General features: G+C 36.9%; 1 long non-coding RNA gene across 1 annotated transcript in view; it reads right to left on the bottom strand.

The window, feature by feature from the left end:
• Window positions 1–7,500, bottom strand: part of LOC122148583 — a 31,920-nt gene that overhangs the window by 9,018 nt on the left and 15,402 nt on the right. The gene's annotated exons all lie outside the window — the stretch shown is intronic.

Below are 7,500 nucleotides of genomic sequence, written 5' to 3'. Positions count from 1 at the left end.
TATCCACAAAGATTTTATTTTTTCTTTTTTTAATTTAAGGTCCAAAAATTAAATAAAATGAATAAAATAAAATGAAAGTAATAAAATTAAATAAAATTTAAAAACGATATGATGAGTGTTTTCAGGTTATATTTTATGAATTTAAACAATTGAATAGATCTAGACAAATAATAATATTTATAATTAGAATAGCATCACACAACCCAAATATCAATTGTTTTTTTTTTTATATCACCATAATTCTTATAAATCCATCCAATGTTGAAAGATGCTTACTGCACCAGTGCCCCCTGTAACCTTTAGGAGTGCACTGAATGCTGCCTATTAAGCATCTCAGTGATCAACACCACAAATCCTGGAGTATTTAATACATCACAACTTCAAAAAAATTATAGTGACTTAATGCCTGAAAAACTCACTTGTACCTGCAGGAAACTGATTCACTTACTTGTTGTATACTTGTATTAAAACATGTAATTATTTTTCTACTTTCCTCATGCTCATAAAATGGTAAATGAGAATCTTTACTGATACGGTGTTTAATAAAAGCACACTTATTAACTGCAAAACCAGCACATATTGTGGACGGTATTATGATTGTATTATCTTTTACTTTGGGTTTGACATCATTAATCCATCTATTTTTCAGAGATATTATGAAGTGTGGATCTGACACACGCGGCTCCCTTCTGGAAGACACCATCACTAAATTCAATTTTTAACCACACTAAATAGGCAGGTGAACAGCGGTCAATTACAATCTGTGATCATCTACATTCATAATTCATTTCAGCCACATTATAACAGTTTTTCAATTTAGTGCTTTTATGAGTTGCAGCAGCAATTAGACAAAGCAACTGATATAAACTCAATCACTGCAGCCTGATGACTGACGACTTAAACTAGATTAATATCTGCACGTCATTCATACAAGTTGCATTGGCTTACTATTTGTAAACTTCAATAATCTGATTAGCTAGTATGAATCAAAAGCATTCAAATATGTTATATGTTAAGAGAGATAAATAAACAGTAGTTTACAGTTATATTACCTAAAAACAGGCATGTGTGTTAATCATACAGGAAAACAAATAAAGAGAAACTGAAACGGCTTTCTAGCAAACCTGGAAATAAACTCAGCACTAAACTGCAAATAAAATTATATTAACGTATTGATTATACAGGGACATATATTATTTCACATTTAACATTTCTCTAGCCAACCTGAAAATAAACTACATTAGAAAACTGTAACGGAACATATGGATTTTATAAAAATAAAATAATAAAACGAAATAAATCCAAAGAGAACTGCATGCAAAATCTTTGACATACTCCACAATAAGGCTCCTGAAGCACAGGTCATATAGCATGAGAACTAAGTGTCCTCATGGAATAACAATAAAGTATACAGTAGCCATGTTTCTGCTGGTTAAATCGGCTGCACCCACACTGTGCACTGTTCAGGCTTGATTGACAGGAACACATAGTGAGCTATTAGCTGATTATAAGTACAGGCTAATCCCACATTTGTCAGTTTCCAGCTGATGTCTGTTCATGGAACAATGAGGCCCAACTCTCCCCTTCTTTTCTAAAAACAAGTGGACCGCAATCTCACACACCTGTAACACGAGCGAACACAAGCCACACGCTGGCATATGCTCTCATACACCACACGACACACATATCGAATAAAGCCATCATGTACTTATTAGAGGATGGGTTTGGCACAGCGTGACAGCTTTTATACATGACTGTCTATTAAATACTCCCACAAACTTTGAGGGCTACCCGAAAGACCTCTCGAAACACCTCTGCTTAAGAGATGTTTTATGTTGTTCTATTCATACAACACATTAAAAAAAATATATATATATACAGGAAGAAAAATTAGGTAAAATGCCCTTGACATAGCATTTTTGGGTTATGAGGAAATTTGTTTTTATATGTGTTTAGGTTTCACTAAGTCACTTCTTATTTATGAATATGACAAACATGATAGATGACCGTGTCATCTACGTTGACACTTTGTTTATTCTTGTACATGTTCATTCTTTGATACTGAGATGAGCACTGGCCTTGGATGCTTCACCTCTGTATATTCTTTTTGAAAATGAATTGCAAGAAAGGGAATTATGGTGTTGCTTTTCTTTGTGGGGAGATGCTTTCTGTGTGAAACCACATTCTGATTGAATCTTGCTTTAATTCAGAATCTTTGATTCTGGACCTCCAAGTTATAAATAATGCATTAAAGGATGTACAATGTGCATTACGAGGCCCATGACTGAACTGCCAGAAACAGCGAAAAAAAAAAAAAAAAAAAAAAAAAAAATAGATCTACTTTGTAGTTAAAGTTCTAATTTATTCCAACATATAATAAGGTTTAAGTTTAGTTCAGATTATTTGCTGTTATCTTTTTTCTTTCTTTCTTTTTCAGTCTACGATGTCTTATTATTTTTGCAGAGAGGTGTTTCAGGCCTACTGGGACCACTTAAAAGTTTATGCAGAGCACCGGCCAAGTAACACAGAAAAAGCCTTGAAGTATACACACATAGCGCCTTTTCTCTGAGCCTCTCAGGCCTGGCCAGGGGGAGTGTTGTTGGTTTATGAGAGGGAAAATAGCCCAAGCTTCTGCAAAAGTGAAACAGGATTAAGGCCTTTGTGACACACACAATGGTTAGGGGAATTAGCAATAGTTGTAGGCACTTAGAGGGGCTCTCACACTGAAGCTTATCCCAGATTTTGCACAATAATCATTTGAATATCAACAGTGTTTTGCAACTACAGCGCTAATGTATAAACTTCTCTCTTTTGCGTTAGTCCAAATCCCCCAGCTGATAAAGCCGTTGCAAACTCTTTGCCGAAAATATCTGAAAAATCAATGGTTCTGTAACCTCATGCACATTTTAAAGTAAAAAGGAGCTGTTGCATGCATGCTTATTTTATTATACAGCTCATAATTTATATCTTTCTCCTTTTCATGTTCCTATTTTTTTTTAAACATATACATTTACAATTAATTATAAACTTTCTGCAGGTTGTCCGTACTGTTCCAAATACTTTTTTTTTTTCTTGTTGGCATATAGATAATAAATCATTAGGTTGGTGTGTGGAAAGTAGCAGTGGGACATAGTGTGGAGTCTGTTGGCATCTGCTTATCTGCCTCATTAGACTGTCTTTTATGGGGGCTGGGAGGGAGGCAGCCACTGCTGTTAGCAGGGAGCTCACAGAGGGGTGTATTCCTACACTGCTACCTCACTACAATCACACTGCCATGCCTGGAGGAGTGTGATGGTTTCAGTTTTTTTTTTTTTTTTTGAGAAAGAGAGAGAGAAGTTGGAGAGAGAGATAGAGAGTGAGAAAGAGAGAGCGAGGGAGAAAAAAAAGTATTGTCTATATCACAAAACATTGAGTGAGATCAGCGGACTTGTCAAGAGGCCTTGGCTTGAATATGAATGATGAGAGAAGAGCAGGGTGGTCTGGGTGGCTTGGGTGGAGGCGGGGCGAGAGAATAAGCCCAACTGTCCCTGCCAGCCTCACAGCAGGCAAATCAAACACAGTTGAGACACCTCCGCTCAAACTCTCTGATGACAAAATAAGAGAGGAATGCAGCCGAATTTCACACAGGCGGAGGGAAAGCTGGCATTCACAGCTATCCGTATCATCCTCTGTGGTGATAATGGCAAGTGAGCGTTCGATTTTTTATAAAAAGAAAAAGTTTACAACATGGTTGTTGTCAGAAACAGTCAAGTGTTACTCAGTAGCGACAAGTAGCCAGCAAAATGTTGTTGTTTTTTTCTCTGTCAAGCAAAACAGTTGGGTCAGCTACAAGTGAGAGTGACGTTTTTCGGCTCACTCTAAATGAAGACATTAAGACATAAAATACCCTACACCCCCCACTCGCACAACCCCCCGACCTTCCCCAATCCCCACAGACTTGTTCAATTCACTAGAGTGTCTGCATAGTTCCCTCATTCAACTGGATACAATGATTCGCGAGATGAATAAAGTTATCTCTGGGGTGAATGGGATGTTGCTGAAGGGAGGAGACAGGGAGGACACAGCGGGGGCCTCAAAGAAGCCCCGTTAGAGGGGCAGATCTGAGGGGTCGGGACCCAGCTGCCTGGCCGGGTGAGAGGAATACCAGCAGGCTGGACAGGCCAAAGGAAACAACAAAACAAATGCCCTTCCAATAAAGACATCCCATGCCGGACTTAGCCCGGTCCAGCTGCAAAAGTTGCTGATCACTCACATTTCACACATTGAAACTTTGCTCTTTAGGCAGAGTGCTATACATTTTAGTCTCAGTTGAAAATCACAGTCAGCTACTTTTTCCCTTCACTTTTTGAAGGGGGAGGTACTGCAGCCAGACTAGTCCTTGTTAATTTGATGAAAACAGCGGGGCTACAAAGGTAGGAGCTGTTTTGGATGTTCCAATTTTTTTTTTTTTTTTACTTTTGCTGACTATCAGTTATTGTCACCATTCGGGTAATATTTCATGTCTTTTGTACTCCGCTTAATGTTTTTTGGGAGACACTGAATTACTATGTTAGGTGTCTTGTAGATATTTTTTTTTTCTCCGTAAGTGGAAACAAAATAAATCAAAAAGGTTTTTGAAATTTCTCTCTAAAAATAAATAAATAAATAAATAAAAAATGATGACATTGTGATGGAAAATGCATTCTCGATAAACATCCTTTACGATCCGCACTAGCTTTAATGCCAACAGTCATGTTAAAGTTGTTTGTTTATGTTCGAAAAATTCCTAGACCTTCACTATATGTCTCCTATTGGTTAAAAAGCGCATCAATTGAAGGGGTCACGTCTTTTCTGGGGTTACACCATTTCCTTGATGGCACCGAATTGCTCTAAGTTGGAATTTGCAGGGGGTAAGTAGGATGATAATCAGGCCATATTATAAGGAATTGATGGTTCATTTTCCCTGTCAGCAGTAGCACTGCCTCACCCAAAGATGTGCCGACCTGTGCAGATGGGGTTCAAAGCCAATTTCCATGTTAAAAACTCCACACGCTCCAAAAATCCCCTCTGAGTGAGGGCTTGCTGATAGGAGCATGTGACCGCGCTATCTGTTCTAACGTGCGTCTGTGTCAGCCACTAGTCAGAAACCCGCCACCCCGAAGTCTGTGAGTTTGCATGATAAGAAGTGGTAATAGTACAGATATTTTATGCATACATTGCAACAGAGTAAATTAGCAGGTAATATTTTTTTGCGTTCGCATTGGACTGTCAGATCACAAAGACTGGCTTTGTGTGCGTTGTTTGAGTAATAGACTAGGGCTGTCTCAGCTATTGCTTCAAGATTTTTTCTTATTACATCTCATTTATTTCTTTTCTGTTTTAACTGCCCACATCAAATATGAGCCAGGAGTCCTTTTGCAGCGATCTGGCTGCCAGAAAATCAGCTTCTTCTCATTCATCATCTCCAACATTAAAACCCAATTGCCTTCAGGCTGCTGTATTTCTGTATGTGTGCAGTTTAGATGCAGAATAAAACCAGAGGAAAGAGAATAAAGGCTGCGTATAGACAGCACAAATTGTTTGATGAGTTATGAGATTAACTCATATGAAATGCAGAAAGAAATGATAGTGCCAAGTAGCATTGCCTGTATCCCGAGGACAGGACAATCTTGCTTTTTATCCTTGTGTCTGCCAGATCATTTGTTTTCATGTGATTGAGGGTTAGTATTTGAAAGCTAAGCTCTGTATGTAATTATCCGAAACCCAGATTCCACTAATTTCCACATTGTGTTAGGACTCCTATCTTAATTGCAATCACACATTCCATTTTTTTTTTTTTTAACAGACTTTGTCAAGATTATTAATATCAGAGAGAATGGCATAATGGTGTCAGTGCAAAGGAAAAGTGGGGCTCCTGTCTAGCTGCTCGAGCTTTGCGAGAGATATTTGGTGAAGATAACATTATCCCAAAACAGACAAAAGTTTGTCAGTGTACATTGCAATGCTTCGACATTCTCACCGGACACACTGCAGGTAATGAGATAGCGGTGTGATGACTTATTAAATAGAGCAAACCTTCTGCTTGGCTTTTTCTCATTACCTTTTCACTCATTTTTTTTTTGTCCTCTTCTCATCATCAACCCTTGGAGCCAATGAGACTGGTTACAAAGCTCCCACCATGCAATTCTCTTTCCTAGCCAGCTTTCATCAGGCGATTTGGTGGCGAAATATGAAGCCGATTTTATCTCGCGTTATAAATTCACAAAAGGCCCCTAGAGTGCCCCTGTGGAACACATACCCCATCCCAACCATGTGCCATCACTATCGCTGATTCCCTGCAATTGATAACGCCACCTCTCCTATTTAATGATTTGACAGGCATCAGACGCCAGTCCAGCAGCCACGCTGGTTTTTTTTTTAATATACTTTTCTTCATGTCATTGCCTGTTTACACAGAGTGGGTCAGAAGAAAGAAGGTATCTGCTCTGTCTCCCCCTCTGAATGTGAGGTTTATATTAAATCTGGGTTTCTGTGCACCCACTCTGGTGCCAGTGTGATGCTATTCTTAGTTCTAAAGAAGATATTTTTCCCAAGGAAAATACCTCTTTTAACCATGTTCACCTCTGCTAAACACCTCTACAAATTATTAAATATTAAAAACACATATTCCCTGCAAAACCATAAATATAAAAATCTAATGAAAATAATAATAATAATAAACAAAATTAATTATACAAAATTAGTCATATAAAATGCATTTCAATTTTGTACTAAATAAAAAAGCATAGAAAAATGTTACAATTAGTATGTTTAAAATTATTGTATTATGAAATATGATTATTTTGCTTTTTTAGTTCAAACAGAAAGATCCATACTTTCCTGTGTAAAACATCTACCTCCATTTATATGAAAATAAAATCTATATGTTAAAAGCTGATAATACAAAGAATATTAGTGAGGGTAACCTGGAAGATAATGAAGTGAAAGATGATGTTTTATAATAATAATAATACCTTTAGCAGGTTTAAAAAAAAAAAAAAAAAAAAAAAATATTATATATTTAATTTAAGGTAAGATGTTGAAATCTCACAGTTAAAGTTCAACATTCTGACTTTTCACTTTAATCATTCAATATTCCTGTCCAAGATTAATCAATCCAAATATCAATAATCTGTACAGTTATGTTATAATATCACATATTTTTAAAAAAATTTACGTGTGGGCGGTGTCATTTCGTTTCATTACAATGACATATCAGGTGGATGGGTATTTCCAGTCTTACATTATTTGATCTACTTTCCCCCTTTAAACTTCCTCCACAGTAATAGATTTGAATTTACTTTTGATGTCAAAATCTCAGAATTTGAAAAGCTGTCACGACAACTAAGCAGGTGGCACAATAATCTAAAATAAACCATGGCAAATGGTTATCATAGTAAGAGTTGGCTCTGACAACAATCATCTTTGTTTATCAATAATGTAAAGGCTTACCAAATTGATATGCAGCAACAATTTGAAATT

Source organism: Cyprinus carpio, chromosome A18 (genome assembly GCF_018340385.1).
Source record: "Cyprinus carpio isolate SPL01 chromosome A18, ASM1834038v1, whole genome shotgun sequence".
In the NCBI taxonomy this organism is placed as follows: Eukaryota; Metazoa; Chordata; class Actinopteri; order Cypriniformes; family Cyprinidae; genus Cyprinus; species Cyprinus carpio.
Note: the sequence above shows the minus strand (reverse complement) of the source record. Positions and strands in the feature narration are given on the sequence as shown.